We start from the raw sequence: 23,725 nt of genomic DNA, 5'->3' as shown, positions 1-23,725 counted from the left end.
TGATTGCTTCTCTGAGGTGCCCACAAGCATATCTGGGGAGAAGCTTCATGAATAAGTCGAGGAACGGCTGTCTTATGAGACTGGAGAGATTCCACAAAAGAATGGATGTCATGAAGGAGGCAATGGTTCAGGCAGAGAATAGATGCTGAGATTACAAGGAAGCTGGAGAAACAGAAGAAACACTTGAAGAAGGAAAAGAGAAACAGCTGGCTGCAACTGCCCTCACATCTTGAGAAAACAGCAGCAGTGTAGAGGAGTGTGAGGAAGGACAAAGGTGCTGAGACCTTGCTGAGAGCCCAGAGAGCTGACTGCAGCACACACTCATCCCCTGGGCAAGTCCTCGGCTGCCTCCCAGGAGTGTAAGACCCCAAATGAAGAAAAGCAAAAGCCCCAGTAGGCTCCTCAGGAGAATGGAATGGAAGACCCATCTCTTTCTCCAAACCCAAGAAAAAGAAATCAAGAAGCTGGTTAGCAGTGACCTTGAAGAGACAGCTAGCAGTGGAAGTCTTCCCAAGAGGAAGAAATCGTTCCCCAAAGAGGAACCAGTTAGTGACCCTGAAGTCAGAAACAAGAGTGCCCCCAAGAAAAAGAGGAAATTCTCTTCCAAGGAGCAGCCACTCAGCCGTGGACCTTTAGAGTCTGCTGGCAGCAAGAAGAGCAGCTCTAAGGAAAAGTTCTAAAAGCTATCCCAGGAAGATCAGAATGGACACTTCCCTGGTGGGGCATGACCCACAGAGATATTTCTCAACCCATCCTCTATATCCTAATAAAAACAAATTCACAAGGAAAAAAGAAAAAGAAGGAGCATAATCTGCATATATTTCTGATTTTGGATTTGACTGAGTTTTTATTTGGGGACTAACAGATATTCCTGGGAAAGAGTATTCGTTGTTTCCAGGGTATGTTGTTAGTTGTATCATATATCATGCTATTAACATTCACTATGTTATTACTTATTTCGTTTGCTTTCTCTATCTACCAAGAGCTGGAAGAGATGAATCAAAATCTCCTACTATCTTCTTATTTGTTTCTCCTTGTATTTATTTTATAAATTTTAAAGCTGTGTTATTTGATACAGAGATTCATGATCACTAGACTGTCACTCTTTATCATTAGGGAATATAACTCAATTGATGCTTTTTGTCTTGAATTCAACCTTGTCTGACACTAATACCTGGACTCCATTTTTTTGGATGTGAACTTGCTGGTTAAGTCTTTACCCATCATTTTACTCTCAGGTTTTCTGAGGCACTGTTTTAGATCACAGGTCAGCAAACACTGGCTTATAAGACAAATTTGGCCCACTGCCTGTTTTTGTAAATAAAGTTTTATTGGAAGGCTGTCCTGTTCATTCATTTACACGTTGTATATGACTGCTTTCATGCTGTAACAGTAGAACTAGTAGTTGTACCACAAAGCCTAAAATATTTACTAAATTATTATTTGTTGGTCCCATTTTTAGATGCATCTCTTAACAGGTTTGACTTTTTTGCTCCAATCTGAGTCATTTTCTTTTAATAAATGAGTTCATCCAATTAATAATTTTGTATTTACTTACATGACAAATGTTTCATCTTAATTTTATTACCTTATTTTTTGTATTGTTTTTAGCTTTCAATTCTATCTTTTTATTACATATTTCACTATACAGTCTATTTTCTTAGAAGATTTATAGTCTGTGTCCTTTAAATAACATTTCTTTACTCCAAACTAAGAAAATTAGTATATTTAGCATTATTGTGATTAATCTCATGTTATGAATGAGAAAAATTTCCGTTTTTGTTAACTACCTACCCATTCCAACTCAGTGTTTCTTCCTTAGATTATTATTTCTACATTGCTATAGCTTATGACATTTTAATGTTTGTCCTACATTTAAAATTATTCGATGCTAATCACTACTCTTTTAACTTCGTTTTCAATTCATCTCTTGATTCAATAGTTGATAAAATATTTACCTCCCTTTTCCACATTCCCCACCAAGGACTGACTTATGGAAAATAAGCCATGGTTTTTGTTTAAAAATATATGTCAACTGAAATTATACTTAAACTATAGCTTGCCTGGACATAAGTCTTGGATCATATTTTTTTCTTTTCTGTCTATTGACTTTGTATAATTTTTTTCCATGTCTCCTAGAATGAAAAAGCCTGAGGCCAGCCTCTTTTATTGGAGGTTTGATTTTTTTCCCCCCACTTTAACCTAACAATAAAAGTCTTTATGGGAATTCCCTGGCGATCCAGTGGTTAGGACTCAGCACTCTCACTGCCGGGGCCAGGGTTCAATCCCTGGTCAGGGTATTAAGATCCCGTAAGCCACGTGGTGTGGCCAAAAATTAAAAAAAAAATTTTTTTAAGTCTCTATATTTAAATACTAGAAGCCATTCTAGAATTTCGTCTTTTATTGTGGGAAACTCTTCCTTAGTATCTTGAATTTTTTTTTCTACTTCATTTATTCTATTGTATCCTTCAGGGGTACCAATTATTGGTATGCTAGATTTACTGTCTTCCATATCTGTCTGTCTCTAGTCTTTATTTTTCGTTTATTTATTTATTTGCGGTATGCGGGCCTCTCACTGTTGTGGCCTCTCCCGTTGAGAAGCACAGGCTCCAGACGGCCATGGCTCACGGGCCCAGCCGCTCCGCGGCATGTGGGATCTTCCCGGACTGGGGCACGAACCCGTGTCCCCTGCATCGGCAGGCGGACTCTCAACCACTGAGCCACCAGGGAAGCCCTCTAGTCTTTATTTTTACTTTTTCCATTTTGGATTGTTCAAATTTCTCAAGCTCACCTCCATTATCATCAGCTATAGTGTATATGTGTTGCTTTGAAAGTGACCTTCATTTCTACAATGACTATATTTTCCTCTTTTATTTCATACCCTGGTTCCCTGAGCTCACTCTTATATCTTATTTATTTCTTGAGCTTTTGTATCTCATCTTTAAACTCCTGTTTCAGAGGAGCCATGTCTCGCCCCCAACTCTGCACACCACCTCCCAGCATAAGGAACTATTTATTCATAATTTTCACTTTCTCTGTTCTTTCTGAAAATGATCATCTCCAACACTCCTCCCTTAAGGCTTGACTCAATGTTGGATTAGTCTCCCCAACTCGCAGGGGCCCACATGGCATAGATTAGGGGATGATAATTTAGGCTTTATTTCTGTTCAGTTGACCAGATCAGCAGCTATATGGTTGCATGCTGCCAGTTTCTCCTCTACTCTCAACTTCTTGCAAAAATAGTACGACTCTACGGTTTGTTATTCAACCCCACCTCTCCTGCCACTCAGGGAGCACAATGTATATACCAACTTTGACATTCCTAGTAAGGGGATCACTAGTTTCGTCCTCATGGTGTGTCACCTACTTGGGAGGAAGCTGCTCCCCCACTTTGCTTGAGTTCTACAGAGGAAATCATCCTCTCCTTGCATCCTCTCTTGCCCTGGTTCCATTCCCACTGCACTTAAATAGCACTAATTCATATATTCTGATTACAAGGTTTTTTTTTAGTTATCAAAGATTGAGTTTTTCTTCTGTTTCTCATTCTCCTTATTCTTTTTAGTTGGTTTAGACAACAGAGATGTCAGTATTCTGACATCATTAACCAGAAGTATCTTTTAAAATTCTGTATAGTAAAATGTACCAAAATAAAATCAAAATCATAAAACAAATTATCTAAGTTTTACAACAAACATATTCCTTACGTTATTTTCTGTTTATTTTAAAGAATCAACATGTCATTAAAGAAGTTACTAAACTTGATTCATTTTCACTATGTCAAATCCATGTGATTCTAGCTTTAATGACAAGTATTTATTTATTAAACACTGATGGCAAGTCCATCATTTTCGGAGAAGCTATAGAGGATATTAATAGTAAAAGACATAATTTTTTCCCTGAAAAGATTATAATCTATGCAATGAGAGGCACTCAATAGAAAGGACGTGAATAACTGGAGGACTTCACCCAGAGCTCTGAGCACCCAGGCGCCTCTGGTCTCACTAAGCCCAAGGATAGGCCCTCTGTCCAGAGCAATGGATGTCTTCCTCTTTGTGCCCCCTCCTCCAGCCAGCCCTAGCCTCAGAACACAGCTCAGTTGTCACCACATGCAGATTCCCTAAGGCTGAGTTAGTTACATGCTCCTCTGAGGTACTCTGTGCATTTCCCTGTTTTAACCCTTATCACATTCTACTTTAATTGCCTGTTCTTCCGTTGTTTTCCGTCTTAGGAAATAAGCTCCTAGAGGGATAAACAGCTTTCTGTTCATCATTATATCCCAGAGCTTAGCATAGTGCCCAGAAGTTAATAGCTGCTCAATAAGTACATGCTGCCTACATAATAGCTTCTGTAGTACCTCAATTCTAGGTTGTCTACCCAAAACAGGTTACTAGATTCACCCACCAATCATTAATTTTTAAAAATCACTAAATTGGTACTTCAGACAGTCTACACAATAATTTCTAATAGCCATAGCCATATACCAAGAGAAAGTATAATTTAGAAGCTTTAAATTTTTTGAATATTGCAGTACATCTGAGGTAACACCAAACGTTTCATCAAATAGATTCACATAATTTGCTACCCAACGTCTATCTGGCAAATAATGTTTTTTAAAACAATGTAAGGGGCTTCCCTGGTGGCAGTGTTTGAGAATTTGCCTGCTAATGCAGGGGACACAGGTTCAAGCCCTGGTCTAGGAGGATCCCACATGCCGCGGAGCAACTGGGCCCGTGAGCCACAGCTACTGAGCCTGCGTGTCTGGAGCCTGTGCTCCGCAACGAGAGGCCGCGATAGTAGTGAGAGGCCCACGCGCCACGATGAAGAATGGCCCCGCTTGCCACAACTAGAGAAAGCCCTCACACAGAAACGAAGACCCAACACAGCAAAAATAAATTAATTAATTAATAAACTCCTACCTCCAACATCTTCTGAATTAAAATCTACCTATTCAACTTCCTCCTAACTCTAAGAATTCATTAATCTATCCAACTGCCCTCTTTCAGCATTTGCCACAAGGTGCCAAAGCTCTTGCTAATGACCTCTATGCCATTACAAATGGGTGTTTAATTGCAATATCTTATAAACAACTTCTCTTCAACCTTAGTTTTTTTTACATCTACCTGTTATTTTTTTTCTATTAATATTTCTTTGATTTTTAACGTATTAAAGTCCTACTAAAAGCCAATTTTCCATCTCCTTTTTGAACAATCACCTACCTGTTCTCCATTTTCAAATCCCTCTTTTAAAAGCCCAATTCAGGGACTTCCCTGGTGGCGCAGTGGTTAAGAATCCACCTGCTAATGCAGGGGACACAGGTTCCATCCCTGGTCCAGGAAGATCCCACATGCCGCGGAGCAACTAAGCCACTGCGCCACAACTACTGAGCCTGCGCTCTAGAGCCCGACAGCTACAACCACTGAAGCCCGCATGCCCTAGAGCAACTACTGAGCCCGAGTGCCTAGAGCCCATGCTCAGCAACAAGGGAAGCCACCACAGTGAGAAGCCTGTGCACCACAACGAAGAAGAGTATAGCTGCTCGCCGCAACTAGAGAAAGCTTGCACGTAGCAACAAAGACCCAATGCAGCCAAAAATAAATTAAATTAATAAAAAAAATTTTTAAGCCCAATTTAATCTTTATACTTATATTTTCTATTCCTTAATGTATTCAAACTCACTTTATATACCATAAAAGGAAAGAATGTTGGGGGACAATGGCCCTCTACTTTGAAATCTAACTTCCTTCTTAATGAGTATTATTTAATATCAAAACCACTTTGTCTATAGGGACTTCCCTGGCAGTCCAGTGGTTAAGACTGCACTCCCAATGCAGGGGGCACTGGTTCGACCCCTGGTTGGAAAACTAAGATCCTGCATGCCGCATGGCATGGCCAAAAAAAAAATCACTTTGTCTGTAAACTGGAAACTATTCATCTGGTCTTCTCTACATTAACAGGTTTTTCCTTTTAAATTAAAGAAGAAATCATCACAAAAGCGCTAAGGTAGATCTCAGGGGAAGAAAAAAAAAAACTATATATTTTTCATTTTTTACGTCTAGCCTCCCACCACTTAAGTTCTTTACCCCTACTCCACCAAAGATGAAGTTCACATGGCCTTCACTCATTGACATTCATTGTAAGATAAAATAAGAGATGAAACATATAATTTATAAAGTCCACATGATCTTAATCAAATGGCTTACAGACCCTAATATTTAAATACAATCCCACTGACTAATCCACTTAGAACTATACCTAAGCTCTACCTTTTAATACACGATGAATATCACTAAAAAAAAAATCCTAACCAGACTAAATGTATCACAGCTATAGTACATACTATATTCCGCTGTGGAAATAACTTGTTTAGAATTAGAATACAAACAGATCTATGTTCCCTTAAAGAAGAGAATTAAGGTAATTAAGCACTTAAGAGCAGCAGTAGAATATACACTCTTATTATTACCAAAAAAGCAAAAATAACTTATTACTGAGAATAGACCCACAGAAAGAATACTTTCACAGCAAACATATCCATATACTGAAATTCAAGAGAAGGAAATATGGGTAGGTGTAAAACAACACAAAAAAATCCTTCTTGATATTACATGCTGAGTTTAATGAAAAATAAATTCCTTTCCACAGTTTCTTTCTTCTGCAAAAACGGAGGAATAAGACATTAGCAGGGAGAAAAGTAAGAAAGATAAGCTTTTTTTTTTTCCTGAAGTAACTGTTCATATTTCTTTTTTTTTTAACATCTTTATTGGAGTATAATTGCTTTACAGTGGTGTGTTAGGTTTCTGCTTTATAACAAAGTGAATCAGTTATACATATACATATGTTCCCATATCTCTTCCCTCTTGTGGAGACAAAAGACCTGTATGCAGAAAATTATAAGACACTGATGGAAGAAATTAAAGATGATACAAATAGATGGAGAGATATACCATGTTCTTGGATTGGAAGAATCAACATTGTGAAAAAGACTCTACTACCCAAAGCAATCTACAGATCCAATACAATCCCTATCAAACTACCACTGGCATTTTTTACAGAACTAGAACAAAAAAATTCACAATTTGTATGGAAACACAAGACTCCGAAAAACCAAAGCAATCTTGAGAATGAAAAATGGAGTTGGCGGAATCAGGCTCCCTGACTTCAGACTATACTACAAAGCTACAGTAATCAAGACAGTATGGTACTGGCACAAAAACAGAAATATAGATCAATGGAACAGCATAGAAAGCCCAGAGATAAACCCACGCACATATGGTCACCTTATCTTTGATAAAGGAGGCAAGAATATACAGTGGAGAAAAGAGCCTCTTCAATAAGTGGTGCTGGGAAAAACTGGACAGGTACATGTAAAAGTATGAAATTAGTACACTCCCTAACACCATACACAAAAATAAACTCAAAATGGATTAAAGACCTAAATGTAAGGCCAGACACTATAATACTCTTAGAGGAAAACATAGGCAGAACACTCTATGACATAAATCACAGCAAGATCCTTTCTGACCCACCTCCTAGAGAAATGGAAATAAAAACAAACAAATGGGACCTAGTGAAACTTAAAGCTTTTGCACAGCAAAGGAAACCATAAACAAGACCAAAAGACAACCCTCAGAATGGGAGAAAATATTTGCAAATGAAGCAACTGACAAAGGATTAATCTCCAAAATTTACAAGCAGCTCATGCAGCTCAATAACAAAAAAACAAACAACCCAAACCAAAAATGGGCAGAAGACCTAAATAGACATTTCTCCAAAGATAAGCTTTTAACAAAAGCAACCTACAGCCCTTTCGGTCTTCCAACAGCAACCATAAACCAATTTGCAAAAATTTGAACATTATTTTCTTTGGGACTGCCACTGTATCACCTCCATGTGGAATCTCTGCGTGTCATTACTGTTCTTTTGAGTCTCAAGTTTCAGAAGCACGTTCATTTCACTGCCACAGCATTTTCCCCTAATTGCCATCTGTAATTTTATATTCTACCCCCTTTTAAGAGCCTGGACCTACAACATACCTTACAATTTTTTCTAATCCAACATGAACCTAAATTCTCAGAATGTTAGTTTTCTAATATATTTAATACAAACGAAAAGAATTTTTACTTATCCCAGATCATATAAAGTCTTAAAAAGCATGTCCCCCCTACTTTAAGCTTTTTTTGAAATGAATTTTAATTCAACTTCATGGAGCATAAAAATGCGATACTAAACAGATTATTATTATTATTGATTTTTTTAAAAACCAGCAATATCCCACATATCAATGTGAAAAGTAGTAAAATTAGACTCAGAAATGATAAAAATCTATGAACTGATGTGATTCAAAGAGAAAGATCAGTGAGAAAAACTGTCTATCACCCCAAAATATAAACAATATTCAACATGAAGTTCAAACTTCAACATGAAGTTCAAACAGAAATGATAAAAATCTATCAACTGATGTGATTCAAAGAGAAAGATCAGTGAGAAAAACTGCCTATCACCCCAAAATATAAACAATATTCAACGTGAAGTTCAAACTAGAATATTTAAAAATAAATTGCTTATTGAATGTCTATTATGTGCCAAACACTGTGCTCAAACAGCATTGTACAAATAAGTTTGCACTGTGAATTTTAATTAAAATGGCCTTTATGCTAGTCGAATTCTTTACCTAATCTACTAGAAAGGTAAGGATAGCTCATGCAGCAGTTGAGAGCACTTACTGGCTTTAGTGGGCATCAGAGATGGTGCTTCAATCTGGCTCTGCTAATTACTGGGTGTCTGACCTTGGGCAAGTTATTTAGGTTTCAGTTTTCTCAGTTGTAAAGAAAGGATTTACAATAGTATGTACCTCATTGAGTCACTTAGGAGAATTAAATTAGGTATTTCATGTGCATGGTATCTAGCACATACTAATCACTTAATGTTAAGTACTATTAGAAGCAGTAAGTAGTAGTTTATTGGTATTATTTTAATCAAAGACCTGCAGGGCTGAAATGCAGTTTCCAGCTGCTGCTGGGTTTCTGAATGGTACAACATAATTCTCGGTTAAGTCAGGTCCTCCCACTTTCTTGAGGCTAGGGTAACAGAATCCACTGAGACCTGTTTTCTATAATCCATATTAAAAATCTAATATTAAAATATCTTCTACATTCTACAGAACATCTATATTCCTGGTGTTCTGGTGTTCTTAGGATGACAATACTAGCAGAATGAGCAGTGTCTGATTGGGTTACAGCATTTATTAGCTCCAGTTAACAATCCTTTACAACAAATGCTTTCTGAGTTTCTAGCCATGCCACAGTCACTCTCAATTGTTACAGAAACCCTATATTGCAGGACAAGAAGAAAGAAAAATTAAGTTGTAGTTACAGTCCTCAAAGTTCTTTTGTTCTAAGAAATCTGAAACCAATGGCCTCTTTGTTGCTAAATTCCAGGTCCACCTTTCCATCCTTATCTCACTTGACCTCTCTGCGGCACCTGACACTTTCTCTTTCTCGAAAACTCTCTTTCTGGCCACTCAGTCATGGCTTCTCTTGACCCCAGACTTAAATGTCAATGTTCCCCAAGATGCTCTTAATCTTGTTTTATAGGGATCCAAGATGAAATGCCTACATGGGCCACAGGGGTGGGCCATGGCCAGACTTTGGCAAACTTTGCTTATCTAAAGGCAGCAGACTCAAACCAGTTCCAACAAGTTGTCACGATTAAAACACACAGGCGCGCGTGGACCCAAGGGTTCCAGATCTTCCAATTTTTCAAAGACAAAAATCCAAATTTTCCCACAAAATCTTTTCCGTGTCAGCAGCTCATTTAAACTGTTGAAATACAAGATGCGTGACCTTGAGCAAGTTATTTTACAAATCTGTTTCCTCATCTATAACGTGTCAATGATAAACTCACACACAAAGAGTGAATGTCAGACAAAACATTTTTACAGGCTTTCATTTTAATGTCTGCTCTACATCTACCCCAAGATTACATTATTCCAAGTTTCAAGCAAATGTATAAAACTGTGAATAGGCATAAATGCATTTTACTGGAGAAGGGGCCAGAAAGATCATCAGATTCCCCAAAAAGACTAAGAACCACTGACTAAACCAAATTTTTCTAATTCTACAACTTCAGCTGTTACCTATACGAGGATGGTTCCCAAATCTACATCCCGTCAACCTACGAAGACCGCTTTTTACCTGCGTAACAGCCTCTGCACTGACTTCTCTCCATCTCCACTGCCACCTCGTTAGTCCAAACCTTCAATCTCTTCTCAGCAGCTGTCTCGCTTGCCCTCCTTCGTTCCACTTTTTGTACAATTCAAATCTTCTAAAATGCAAATAATTTATTTGGCCAAAGGCCTACATAAATGTAAAATGAATCCAAATCCCTTGGCCTAAGTACAAACTCCTTAGGACCTGGTCAGGCTGACCACTCCCTCTCCCATTACAGATTCCTACTCCCCCAATTCCTACAATTTGCAATACAGAATACTCCTTTGTCCTTAGGCATTTATTAGTACTTGCAGGTCCCACCTCCTGGAATGCCTTTCTAACTCCTCCCATTCGCTCAGGGCAGAAATCCCCCCCTGGAAAATGCTAACTGCTTGCCCCTAGGCCAGAATAAGTAGGTTTCCTTCCTCCAGGCTAAACTATCCCTCACCATTCAAAGATGTAAATGTCAGCTTTATTTTTCTTCTCCACTAGACTAAAAACTCCTCAAGGGCAGACAATGTGTCTTTTTATTACAAGGCCCAGGGCTACCACTATAGAAGCTAATCTGTTAAATGAATGAAACACCACTGGCTTCAGCAAATCCTACCCCTCACCTCAGATAAACATCCTACCCTCCCAAGGTAAGCCTACCATAAGCCACAGACTACTCAGCCCTTCAAAGCCATGCAACACACACAGCTGCAGGCAGATAACTTCTAGAGTTTTAAAGGAGCTAGAAGTAAACCCACCTTCTCTGTCCACTGGTGTACTTACCACTCCTTTACATTTACCAACTCAGAGTTCAACGACAGAGACGAGGCTATCATCAAGCTACTGAAACTTTCTATGAATATACTGCTGATTTTTACTGGCACAAAAATATTTATTTGCCCCATGAAAGTAATTATTATATTGTATCTGTACTCAAATACGTATTAGTATTAATATATGCTGAGTCAAGCACTCATTCACAGTGAAAAATTCACATCGAGAATATTAAAAAATCTTTAAAGGAAAATATTATATAAAGGTCACATGCCAGGCACCACTCTAAAGGCTTTATGTGCAATTCCTCATTTAATCATCACAGCAACCCTATGAAAAAGGTGTTATTATCACCCCCTTTCATAGATGAATAAACTGAGACTTAATGAGAGTAATTTACCCAAGTTACATAGGTAGAATTCAAAGCCAATTTGTCTCCACAGCCCAAGCTTTTAAGCAATACAAAACTATACAACACTGTTAAATGGAAGATCCTGAAATTATGCGGTATGCACATACAATCACAAAATAGGGAAAAACACACACACACACAAAATGTTAACAATGGTTATCTCCTGAATGGGATGAATATGAGCAAATATTACCTTTAGTCAGAAAAAAAGCAAACAAATGAGAAATAGTATAGACGGTGCTAATAGAAAAGTAGAGTGGGCTAGGGGAATTAGGAGCCAAGCACATGGGCTATCTCATCTAATCTTTACAACAAAAAGAAGTTATTTCTGTTCTATAGATAAAGGCTGAGAACCTGCCCAGTGGAAGAACTGGGATCAGAACCCAAGGCCCAGCCCAAATACGGCTGACGGCAGGATACTATGCTACAAATAAAATGCAACCAAAAAGCTGTCTTAAAACCAAGTCACATTCTGGGAAAGAATCAGAACCAAGTAGCCTGGCATCTTAAGTGCAAGGAGGGGAAAAAAGGGAGACCTAAGGTTTTCATTTTAAGCTGATCAAAAGTAACTCTGCAAGTGTCCCCAAAAAGCCAGGACCAGCCATTACAGTCAGGGTTCTGGAATAAACTCATACCTAAAGGAAGTGGGGAGGAGACTCCACTGCTGTTTGTTTTGCAAAGCACAGAGTCGCATTAGCATAAGTTAAATGGACTTGGATGGGACACCATTGTATAGGCAGTGGAGTAGCTCCACTGGGGACAATTTGCTGCCTCCACCCCAGTCTCACCAATTCATCCATTGTTTACAAGTTACCAGGTGTGTGTGGGGAGACACGGAGTGCTACCTGTCTCGGAATATTGCTGTTAACTGTATTCACATACAAATACCTCTCATTATCAATAACTACTGTTCCAAAGCTGGATAGTGAGAGTTACTAACCCTGGGGAAACATTTCAGGTAAGAATGAATGGATCAGCATTTTTTTTTGAAATGACATGTTTAATTTTGGGTGCTCTGACTTGGAAATTTTTAAATCCATCTAAACTATAATTTCATTTCTCTAAAAATAGTACTAACATTACTCACTGAGAAAAATGGTTGGGGTAGGGTATACAAATTTCCTTACACAATCTTTTGGAGGAAAGAAAACGATTACTTCAGACTTATAAATGAAAATTAAACATCTGTTTTTGAAACTAAATATTTAACAGTGAAAAAGTATATTACCTTAGCAACTTAAAATTCATTTAATTTTGCCTTGAAAGTCTTTTCTTAGTTTCACATACAATGTATTTGAAAACCACCATTCCTTCAAAAATAAAGTAGCCCATGGGGTGATTAGATCAGGAAAGATGTGTAGGCCGGGGAGTTCAAAACTTTTGGGATTTGTTCATATACAGATTTTGGAAGTCTGGGAATATGATGCCAACAATATACCTTAAAAATATCAAATTATGAGGCAAAGAGATTTTTTTAAACCTTAAAATGTCCTAAGAGGCTCATAGACTGATTTCTTCCATCCAATATGCTCCAAAAATAAGGACAAGCTATAACAGAAGTAATAATTTTGGGTACACAGTATATGAAAACATCAAAATCAATAAGCAATTTCAATTAATCAATAAAGTTAAACAACCATTAAATGTAATTTGCATTTTTGTAAGAAATCCATACAATCTCAAATATCAAGCCTTTCTTAAGTAAAATACTAAATGGCTGGATGGCTGTCATTGTGGAGAAACAGAAGGAGTTTTATTTTAGGCAGACAAAAGGAAAAGAAGCCACACTTACTAAGAATCACAGAAGGAATCTCACTTCCACGCCTAACAGAAGTCAGCACTGACCAAGTCCTGGGTTACCCCTTGCCCTCTGCAAGTACCACCTTGTCCCTGGGTAACAGTGTTCTGGGTGGGTGGGGGAGGAGGGATGAGCAGTCAGAATGTGGAACACCTCTGCCAGCCAACTCCAGCCTGCTACCAGGCAGGACACACATACCTACACACAACCTCCTGTCCTAGGTCTGCTAAAAAAAAGCTGGGAAGAAAAGGGCGAATGAAAGAGGAAAAATCACCTCTCCAAACATGCCCACGCTGGGAGCTGGGAGTGGGGGGCAGGGCACATTAACATTTCGACTTCCACACTAAAGAACACCAGGAGGTTAAGTGTAGCCACAGGAAACATCCCATCCCCGAAAACCAGGAAATCTAGATTTGGAAATTTAAGTTTTCGATTTCTTTTTCTTTTTCTTTTTTTTAACTTTCAAAACTCACGGCACCAAAATATAGCTAAAATTGGATCCGTTTAAACATAGAGAGAGAGAGAAAAAAAAAAACCCATACTCAAACCACACCGTGTCAGCTATGTTCTGTCCCCCGAGGACTCTTCCACAGACCCTTCTGAGTTGTGGCAATAACAAGTTTCCTTAAAATGCCCATTTTTCTATTTCTAGGGTCGAACCTAAGAGTATCACAGAAATCCAAATAGCTGTTATCAGAATAAATAAACGACTGATTCTTAAACTGCAGACTTTGTTTCAGGAGCTGCCCTGCCCACCTCCACTCCCTCCTCATTGTTAATGCTTCCCAGCAGGGTCCGTCCTGAGAACCTGGGTCTCCCTCTTGGGTCCCGTCCCCGCGCTTGTTTTCCCGGACATTGACCAAATAGGACAGGAAACTCCTCCATCTGGGGGCTGCTCGAGACATCCAGCCCCCTCTCACTGACAGGCTCCTCACCGCTCCCTACCTCTTTCCCTCAGCAAGGCTATCCAGAAAAGGGGGCTCGAGACCCAAAGGAGCCAGGGATGGGAGGAGGGTGGGTGCTCAATCTGAACATAACACCCCCGGTTTCCGGGGTGAGGGCTAAAAAAGCGATTAGGAAAGCCTGCCCCGTAGAAATACCACCTGAATTTACCTCCTCCCTTCCCACTGCAACAAGCCCAGTCACTAACTAATAAGCTAAGACAAATCCCTGGAAAACTTTTGCAAACGGGCCGAGCGGGCCCTCTCCCCAGCCGGGGGGCTCCCGGGGAAGGGGCTGGAGTCTGCAGCCCTGGAAGGGCTCGCCGGGGAGCGGGCGAAGGGTGCAGGGGCGGAGTACCTTCCACGGACAGGAACTGGCAAAGAGTTTCAAAATAGCCGAGTGCTCTCCCCCACGCCCTCGGGGGTCGCGAGCGCTAGGACCGGGGCTCCCCGAAAGGAGACCAGCCCCCAATTCGGGCCTAAAAGGAAACTTTCCGGGCCGCGGCTGCACCTGACTCTTCACCACCCCTTCACCCCACCCCACGCCCGCCAGGCCGCCCGCCCCGCCCCGGCCTGACCGCCCGGAGCGCAGAGGAGGGGGAGAAATAAATTCAACTATTACCGGAATCGGGGGTGGGGGGCGTCGGCGAGAGAGCGGGGGAGGGGGGCGGCTGGGCGCCCATTCCCCGCTCCTAGGCCCTGACGCCCCGGTCCCGGCCGCCCGGGCCGGCCGCCCCGCGGGGGAGCCTTCCGGGGCCCCGCGCAAGATTCGGCCCAGCAACGCCGCCGTCCCGCCCGGAGGCCCCGGGAGACCCGAAGGGGCGCGGGGAGGCCCGGGGTGCGGGGGCAGGGCGCGGCCGCTGCGGCGCCCGCCGGCCCGAGGCCTAACCGGCGCCCCCACCCCCACCCCCACCCCGGCCCGCGCAGGCCGCGCCGCTCGCCCCGCTCCGGCCCCGGCTGCACCCCCGCCCGGCGGCCTGCCGTCGTCAACCGTGGGCGCCCCCCAGGCCCCCGAGTCCCCAGCCCCCGCCACCCCGGCGCCGGCCCCTCTCACCCTTTCATTCTCTGCCCGGGGCCTGGCGCGGGCCGGCGAATCCCCGGCCTCACGTAAGCGCGGTCGCCGCCCGCCCTGCCTGCGCGGCCCAGCCCGCCGCCCTACGGGAGCCCGGGGATGTGGGCCGGGCCTGGGGCCGCCTCTGCTTACCTTTCAGCTGCTTTTTTTTTTTTCCTCCTTCCCCCCTTTTCCCTCGGCTGGTCTGACAGATCAGAGTGAGAGGCGCTGGCAATGGACTAGGAAGCTCGGCTGCCGCTGCTACTGCTCTCCCCTGGGCTCCGGCAAGAGCCTTTCCCTGTCAAGCAAGAGGGGTGAGGATCATATTTTTATTTTGGAAACTAAAAAGTGCTCCCAGGGTCGGTGATTATTAAGGGGAAATCCCTGAATATACTCTCCAGCCAAGAAGGCAGGGCTGCCGGAGCTGCACAAGAAGAGGCAGCAGCCTCCTACAGCACCACTACAGGCACTGCGAGGACATAACACCAGAGAGCAGCTCCTCTGCCCTCCGAAACGACAACTTTCCTACCATCTTGGAGGCAGAGGAAAGGGGGGCCGGGGGGAAAAGTGCACCCGCTCCCGGTAAAGTACAAATTTCGAATTCTCATCTCTGGAAAAAAGTCCACACCGGCCGTCTACACCGGCGCTTGGGGGAAAAAGCGGGGAAGAAACTGGGGGTGCTTGAGAAACGTTTGCATTTGCACCAGGGGGAAAAATGTTTCTGCATCTTCTGATGGCAAGATATCTTTACAAGACACAGGTTTTCCGGTGATTATTGTTTTCTATTTTCTGTTTAATTTTTTCCATGTTCGTGAGAGTGGTGTTTGAATTTTTTTTCAGGCTAATAATGATTTTTTTTTTCCGTTACAGATCTAAGTTCTGGGTCTGGTGGTCAGTTTATAAATTTGGACTTCAAGAGACTTCCTAGCGACTTTATTTGTCTACTTATTTATACGTTTTTGTATTGATATACAGAGAGATTTATGTTTCCTCATGTATAAAAATTTGTGTTATATATTCCCCTCCAAACTGAGATTGCTGGAAGACAGTTGTAAAGGGATGTCTTTTGTCTCCTTTTCTCAAAGCAATGTAAATAAAACCTATTGACTGTCCAGAAGGGCAAGATACAGCTGTTTATTTTTCACAGTGCAAATTAAGGCAGAGATCACTGGGGGCATAAATACAACTTAAGTATAACTGACCACCTTTATAGAAATAATCCTAATGCTGTTATGATCTGCCCATGAAGAAATACTACTGTAAAACTGAAAACAGATTTTAAAGACAGCTTTAGATTTTCTCTAAGTACAATTGCTTATTTAGAATTATGTACAGGCATTTAATTTTTATTTTAATTTAGATCCTTTAAGGTTTAGATCTTTGGTGCATTACACATGTTGCTGTCCACTTTATGTGTCACAGAATTGAGAAATGTGTCTATTCTTGTTAGAGTTGAAATGCTCAGAATTTCTAATGTGCTGCCAAACTGTGTGAAGTGCTTTTAATATATTGCAATGGATGTCATGAATCTACTTTTTTCCAATAAGCAAAGCTTAGTAGATAGATGGGAACAAAGTCACACAGTGCAGAGCTAACACAGGTGAGGGAGAGAAGGGTGCTGCCCACTTGCAACAATTCCCATAGAACTCTTACTGGAGAAGAACAAATTGCAGAGAGATTTTGCTGTTTTTATGAAGAAAGAGAAGAATACTAGAAAATGAACAAAAAGTCTTTTTGTATGTTCTGCAGGGAATGATGAATCTTGTACAAAGAGTTATTTTTCTGACGCAGGTTGGCTGACATAGTGGGAATGAATTTGTGATAGTAGTGCGTTGCATCAGTAGAATATTTATTTTTAATTGGGGTATAGTTACTTTACAATGTTGTGTTTCTGCTGTACAGTGAAGTGAATCAGCTATGTGTATACCTATATCCCCTCTTTTTTGGCTTTCCTTCCCATTTAGGTCACCACAGAGCATTGAGTAGAGTTCCCATTAGTTATCTGTTTTATACATATTAGTGTATAAATGTCAATCCCAGTCTCCCAGTTCATCCCACCCCACCCCCCTTACCCCTTTGGTGTCCATACGTTTGTTCTCTATGTCTGTGTCTATTTCTGCCTTGCAAACAGGTTTTTTGTAGATTCCACATGTATGCATTTTTGTAGATTCCACATGTATGCGTTAATATACGATATTTGTTTTCCTCTTTTGACTTACTTCACTCTGTATGACAGTCTCTAGGTCCATCCAGGACTCTACAAATGACCCAATTTAGTTCCCTTTTATGGCTGAGTAATATTCCATTGTATGTATGTACCACATCTTCTTTATCCATTCATCTGTCGATGGACTCAGTAGAATATTTAATTTCTTTCATTTAAAATTTATTACAAAGCATTTAGAAATAACTGATGACTCAGTTTAAAATGTTTTTTGAGCTTCCAAATTTAGAAATTCCCATAATGTTAAAATGAGTTCAGATAATGCACGTAACAGATATTTATTATTTTCATGCTGACCCCCATCTTTATCATCTATATTTGAATACAGTACCTGAATAGTCTTGGTTTTCTTTTGCAGTTTTTTTCCCTTACTCTTTGCTAGAAAAATCTAAAGTAATTAAAGTAAAATTAACTGATTCTTATCGTCTCAGAAACTTCAGTTATGAAGTTGTGTTCTATTTAGTTGTTTTTTTAACGTTTGGAAATCAAACACTTCGGTCACAACAAGGAAATCCGTTCCCTTAATGAAGAAATCTAGTGGACTTGAAAAACGTGTTTTTGAGCAACTTGTTTCTTATATGTGACATGACATGACTTTGTAGATATGCTTTGAATTTTTCAAGAAATTAAGATGTGTTTGCCTTAAGCTGACTGCACCCTTTTATGCAATCCCTCTTGTGACCAACAAGCTTGTTTGTGTGATGTCCATCAGGGGATAGGGATATGGTGCACAATCTTAGCATTTCAATGTCTTTCTCTTTATAAAGCTTGACTTGTACAGGGCTGTGATCCATGATGTTTATCCACCAGCTGAGCTAAATAGCCCAGACTTGGGGAATTACAGCCCCAACGACAAGAAATCCTGCTAGGTTTGTAACATTGGTGAATTTGATTGGTCAGTGTTTATTTCACTTGATAATTGAACTCATTTCCGGTGTTATCTCTAATTCCTAGAAACTACAGGTGCTGACAAAACTACTGACATAATTAACCTAAAATAAACGTATTTTGCCCAATAAAATTCGCAATACTGTACTCAAATTTGGCTAACATTGAGCCCCTAATACATCTTGGTAACCTTGCTGGACACTTTTATGTATGTGCTCTGGTTTAATTCCCCCAAGGGCTCCAAAAAGCATTATTTTTCTTTCCCTTCTCCCCTCCTTCTCCTCCTTTCCACTTCTTTCTTCTTTTAAATACAGTTGGGATAATCGTCTTCAATTTCAAGGAATGTAGACGTTCTTGGCCCTAAGGCTTTCAATAAGATTCCAAATCCTTTAGCTCTATATTCTGAGGTGCCTTCCACAGCTCTGTACGCTATATCTGGAAATGCTAAATTTCTGCCATTTACTCTTTGCCAAAAACAAACTGAGTAGCCGGCAGCTGGAGCCCCTTCATTCACTAGTGGCAACCAGCGGCTTATTTCACCTTCATGAAGTCTAGTACCTAAGTCTCCATTGTTTTCAGACAAATATATATTTGTCAATTGAAATGCACTGTGTTTAAGAGAGATTTCCTTCCTGATCCTGAAAGGGAACAGTACATGTAATGCACTAGCATAATTAGAAATGTTACCTATGTTGTAAAGTTATGGTATTTTCTAAAAGATCTAGTCAGTGGATGAAGTGACCTGGAGCCATGAATGCCAAAGTTTTACCTATGTGATACTTAGAGCAGTAGTGTCTTTTATTTATTCTGTTATTATGCCTTAATTTCACCAGTAGCTTGTTTTGGCCTTTAGTTGAAATAGGAGACACTTGCCTTAATATTTTTACTATTATAAACTTTAATTGATCTGCCTTTTGGTATTAATGATTTTAATTTTGTAAAAATTGACCACCTTATTGTGAACACTATGGTGAAGAAAATACCACCTAGGGAATTCCCTGGTGGTCCAATGGTTAGGACTCCACACTCTCACTGGCAAGGGCCCAGGTTCAATCCCTGCTCTGGGAACTAAGATCCCACAAGCCACAGGGTGTGGCCAAAAGAAAAGAAAATACAACCTATATTCTTAAAAGAGCTCATTCACAGATTGTGTGGATTTAAAGTGAAAGATTTATGCATGTTTAATATATTAGATGTTTTTAAGCAATAAAGCCATGCCTTTATTGGCGAATGTTTTGCTGACAGAATCACCAAGTGTTTAAAAAGACACTGACAGCAGACATGATTATACAAATTTAGTGGGGGGGTTTGGGAGAGTAGGGGTGTGATTATAAACCTTCCCTAATCACAGAAATGTTTTTTTCTAACATTTCTAAAGGCAAACTCTGAAGTGATACCAAGAGGTCCCTAGTAGTTTGAAAACTTCCAAGGAGGTGAAAAGAAGTGTGTGTACAGAGCCTAAAAGTTTTCAAAAATCATACTATTATGATGGCCATAAATGTAATTTTTTTTCACTTCAAGCATTTCTGTTTTGGAAACATTTGTTGGTAATGTTTCTATCTAAAACAAAGATTTTAGTTTTATTGTGGTTACTGTGCCCTGGAGAAAATGTTTCTGAGACAAGCATTGTATTTGGGAGACATCCACATCATAGCTTTAGGTTATTCGAATATGAAATTTCTATAATATAGATGGAACTGTAGTCAAAACACACATGATCAGGTAATCTCCAAGTTCTGACACCTACCCAGGGGCACTGAGACCTGGGGACTACTACCTAATGCCAAGCCAGAAACCAAGAAAGTCTTTTTTTTTTTTTTTTTTTAAATCCCCATAAGGGGCAAAAGATACCCTCCAAAAACCAGATGGTCACTGGCAGCAGCAAGTGCAAGACACATCCCTGGTGCCATTTCCCTGCCTTCTCGTCACGCTGCAGGCAGAGGATGCCCCATCGCCTTGGCCATAGCATTCTTGGGCCGTTGTATTGACTCCTTACCTTACACTGGGGAAAACACCTCTCCAACTGAAGTCGTTTTTAAAGTAATGGTTAGTAAAAACACCCCAAAGCAGTATTAAAGATTGGATTTGGGCAGAATTATAAGTGTTAGCCAACTTTTTCTATAATTCATAATGAGAAAACTGTGTCCCAGAGGTGGTGGTTAGCTAAAACATTGTAGTAAGAAGAGAAATCCATGGAGTCCTCGGAATGATAGGCAGAGATCAACACAAAGGTGACTGTTCATTTCTGCTACGTTCCTGGTTAAGCAAGCTTTGTAGACCCGCTGGGACCTTAACCACTATTTCCATGGGAAAATAAACCCCAGGTTCCAAATAACTAGTTCACAGTGATATTCTGGAACACAGCCCTTGAATAAGTTTGGACTTCCTGTTCTATAATAACTTTGCCATATATTTGTTACAGGCTGCCAGAATTCAATCGTAAGGGAAAAGGGGGAAATCCTCTCATTCAGTTAAGGTAAGGAATAACTATTTAACACAATTTAAACAGCTTGATTTAAATTCATGTAAGGAAGATTATCAAAGATACAATATGGTGAGGCCAGTTGTAGTACACCAGGAAGAGGAAAAGACCTCAGTCAAAAATAAAAATTGTACTGTTTACCTTAACCGTATACACTGGTGTTTCTGTTTTATACATACCTGGGTGCTGTATGGTCTTACAGTAGGTATTTGCATTCTGTTTTATTCTTAAGGAAAACCAGGAGAAAGAAATGAGGACACAGAAGTAGATAAGATTCTACTAAAAATTACCCAACCGAGCCTCCTCCTATTAGGTCAAGGCTGTTTTTGCCCCACAGAGCAAGCCACAGCCATTCTTGTGATGCCTCTTTTCTTCTCAGCTCTGCCAGGTCAATCCTGCTCTGCTCTGAGGACTTCTTCAAAATCTTGTTCCTGAAGCCTTCTGGTGCCAACCTGAGTGTACAGTGACCTTATTCTTACTTTAATGCCTTGAGTTGTTTTCTAGGATTTTTTTTTTCCCCACATGCGTTCCTTTTGTGCAGGAGGAGCTGTAATGGTTTAAGAGTTTAATCTCCAGTCCAGGCCATCTGGTTTAGAAACTTGGCTCCACCATTTTCCTTGGTAGTGTGACCCTGGGCAAGCTACTTAACCTCTAAGGAATAAGAACAGTACCTACCTCATTGCATTGTTTGAGGATTACAGGTCATAGTGCATGTAAGGCACAAGGCGGGTCTTAGTGCCGTGTAAAAGCTCAGCTGCTCTCTCTGGTTGCTTGCCAGTAAACACCTTACAGGCAGCACATCCCAAGGTCAGGGAGTACTGCTTTGTTTGTGTTGTGTTTTGTTTTTAAACACCACCAAGACAGTGGACTTAGCAGCACTAGTCACAAGTTGAATTAATTCAATACAGAAAAAGATAGAAGACTGTGATTATGACATACCAAATACCTACAAAAACAATCCATTTTTTCCCCCAGATATTTTTGAACACCCAAATAGTTGACAGTCAGTAGCAAAGATTTTTAAGTTTAGCTGAGATTTGGGTGTCCTTCAGACTCAATCAAGGTCTTAAAGAATATAAAATGAGGACTTCCCTAGTGGCGCAGTGGTTAAGAATCTGCCTGCCAATGCAGGGGACATGGGTTCGAGCCCTGGTCCAGGAAGATACCACATGCCAAGGAGCAGCTAAGCCCGTGCGCCACAGCTACTGAGCTTGTGCTCTAGAGCCTGCAACGCACAACTACTGAACCGTGTGCCACAACTACAGAAGCCCACAAGCCTAGAGCCAGTGCTCCACAACGAGAAGCCACTGCAATGAGAAGCCTGCGCACTGCAAGAAAGAGTAGCCCCTGCTCAGAGCAACTAGAGAAAAGCGTGTGTGCAACAACGAAGACCCAACGCAGCCAAAAATAAAATGTAAATAAATAAATAAATTATATATGTATATATATATATATATAATGAGATACAGGAAGAGTACATATAGAACATATAGCAAGAGAAATATTGTTACCAGTTAATGCCTTTTCATTAGCCGTTCTAAAGAGAGAAATGCATTTAAATTTCAATATGAGATATTGGAGAAGACTTTTCTGACAATAAGGCATAAAAAGGTTTACAAAATATCTTCAAAGCAAGTCATCCTGGGACTTCCCTGGTGGTGCAGTGGTTAAGAATCCGCCTGCCAATGCAGGGGACACGAGTTCGAGCCCTGGTCCGGGAAGATCCCACATGCCACAGATCAACTAAGCCTGTGCGCCACAACTCCTGAGCCTGCACTCTAGAGCCCGTGAGCCACAACTGCTGAGCCCATGTGCCACAACTACTGAAGCCCACACGTCTAGAGCTGTGCGCCGCAACAAAGAAAAGCCACCGCAAGGAGAAGCCCACACCGCAACAAAGAGTAGCCCCTGTCACCACAACTAGAGAAAGCCCATGTGCATCAAGACCCAATGCAGCCATAAATAAATAAATAAATAAAAATTTTTAAAGAGTCATCCCACAAAGGGAATAGTAGGTGTTTGACACATTTAGTGTTTCCAATGAACTGTTTGATAGGGCAGGTAAGAGTTTATTGTTTTAAAATGCAGTGTTAAGTAGTAGACAAAGTGTGGGGTTTAGATCAGAAAACCATGTGTGAATTCCAGAGCTAATATTTATTTACTAACTGTACAAACTAAGGCAGTTTCCCTAGACCCTCAAACCTCAGTGCCCTCATTCTCAACACAATTGCTTGAATAAGATGATTTATAGAACCATATGTAGTATACTATATGACATATAACAGCCACTCCACAACTGTCCATTTCCATTTTTTGTTGCTGAATTCATAGAAAGTGCCTAGAATTAAGGCAGGACTTTAATTAGAAAACTATAAAAAGGGGTCATGCTCTAGAAGCAATTTCTCAAGTACTGAAGAACAAATATCAAATTAATTAGAACCCTATTTACATATTTACTACTTTTTTGCATGATTTGTGTGAGATTTCTCTGTTTGGTTAGTTACTAGTGCTCTTGAGAAAATGATTAATTATTTTTAAAAAATATGATCAAACTGTATATTTTCACAGTAAGAACAGGCTCAGCCAACACAAAACAACAAGCGTTTATTCACTCAGCCTTGTGCCAGACAGCTATGCATTTCCCTGGCACTTGGCTCTAACAGAAAATGATTGTGGGGTCTTCTTATTCAGGGTACTGGGTGATAAAGTGGTGAGAGACCTCATCTCAGCTCTGGCACAGAGTCTTTACAAGAGGGAACTTAAATCAGTTTCGCAGCTTATGACCTACTAAAAAGAGTAGAGTGTTATAGAATAGAAAATACCCAAAGTCATTGCAGTCAAAGTATTATTTCACAAAAAGTTTCAGTTATAGATACATATATGTATATTTTTATGGTGGGTTAAGGACAAAAAGTTGAAGAGATACTGCTATATCTTATGAGGCTGACGTTCGTAG

At 40.5% G+C, this 23,725-nt stretch overlaps 1 pseudogene; it reads left to right on the top strand.

Moving 5' to 3' along the window:
* The first annotated feature begins 110 nt into the window (after positions 1–110).
* LOC132597579 (nucleolar protein 56 pseudogene) lies at positions 111–728 on the top strand (annotated as a pseudogene).
* Positions 729–23,725: the final 22,997 nt, after the last annotated feature.

Source organism: Globicephala melas, chromosome 7 (assembly GCF_963455315.2).
Source record: "Globicephala melas chromosome 7, mGloMel1.2, whole genome shotgun sequence".
Classification (NCBI taxonomy): domain Eukaryota; kingdom Metazoa; phylum Chordata; class Mammalia; order Artiodactyla; family Delphinidae; genus Globicephala; species Globicephala melas.
The sequence above is the reverse complement of the archived record's forward strand: the minus strand, read 5'-3'. Positions and strand labels throughout refer to the sequence as shown.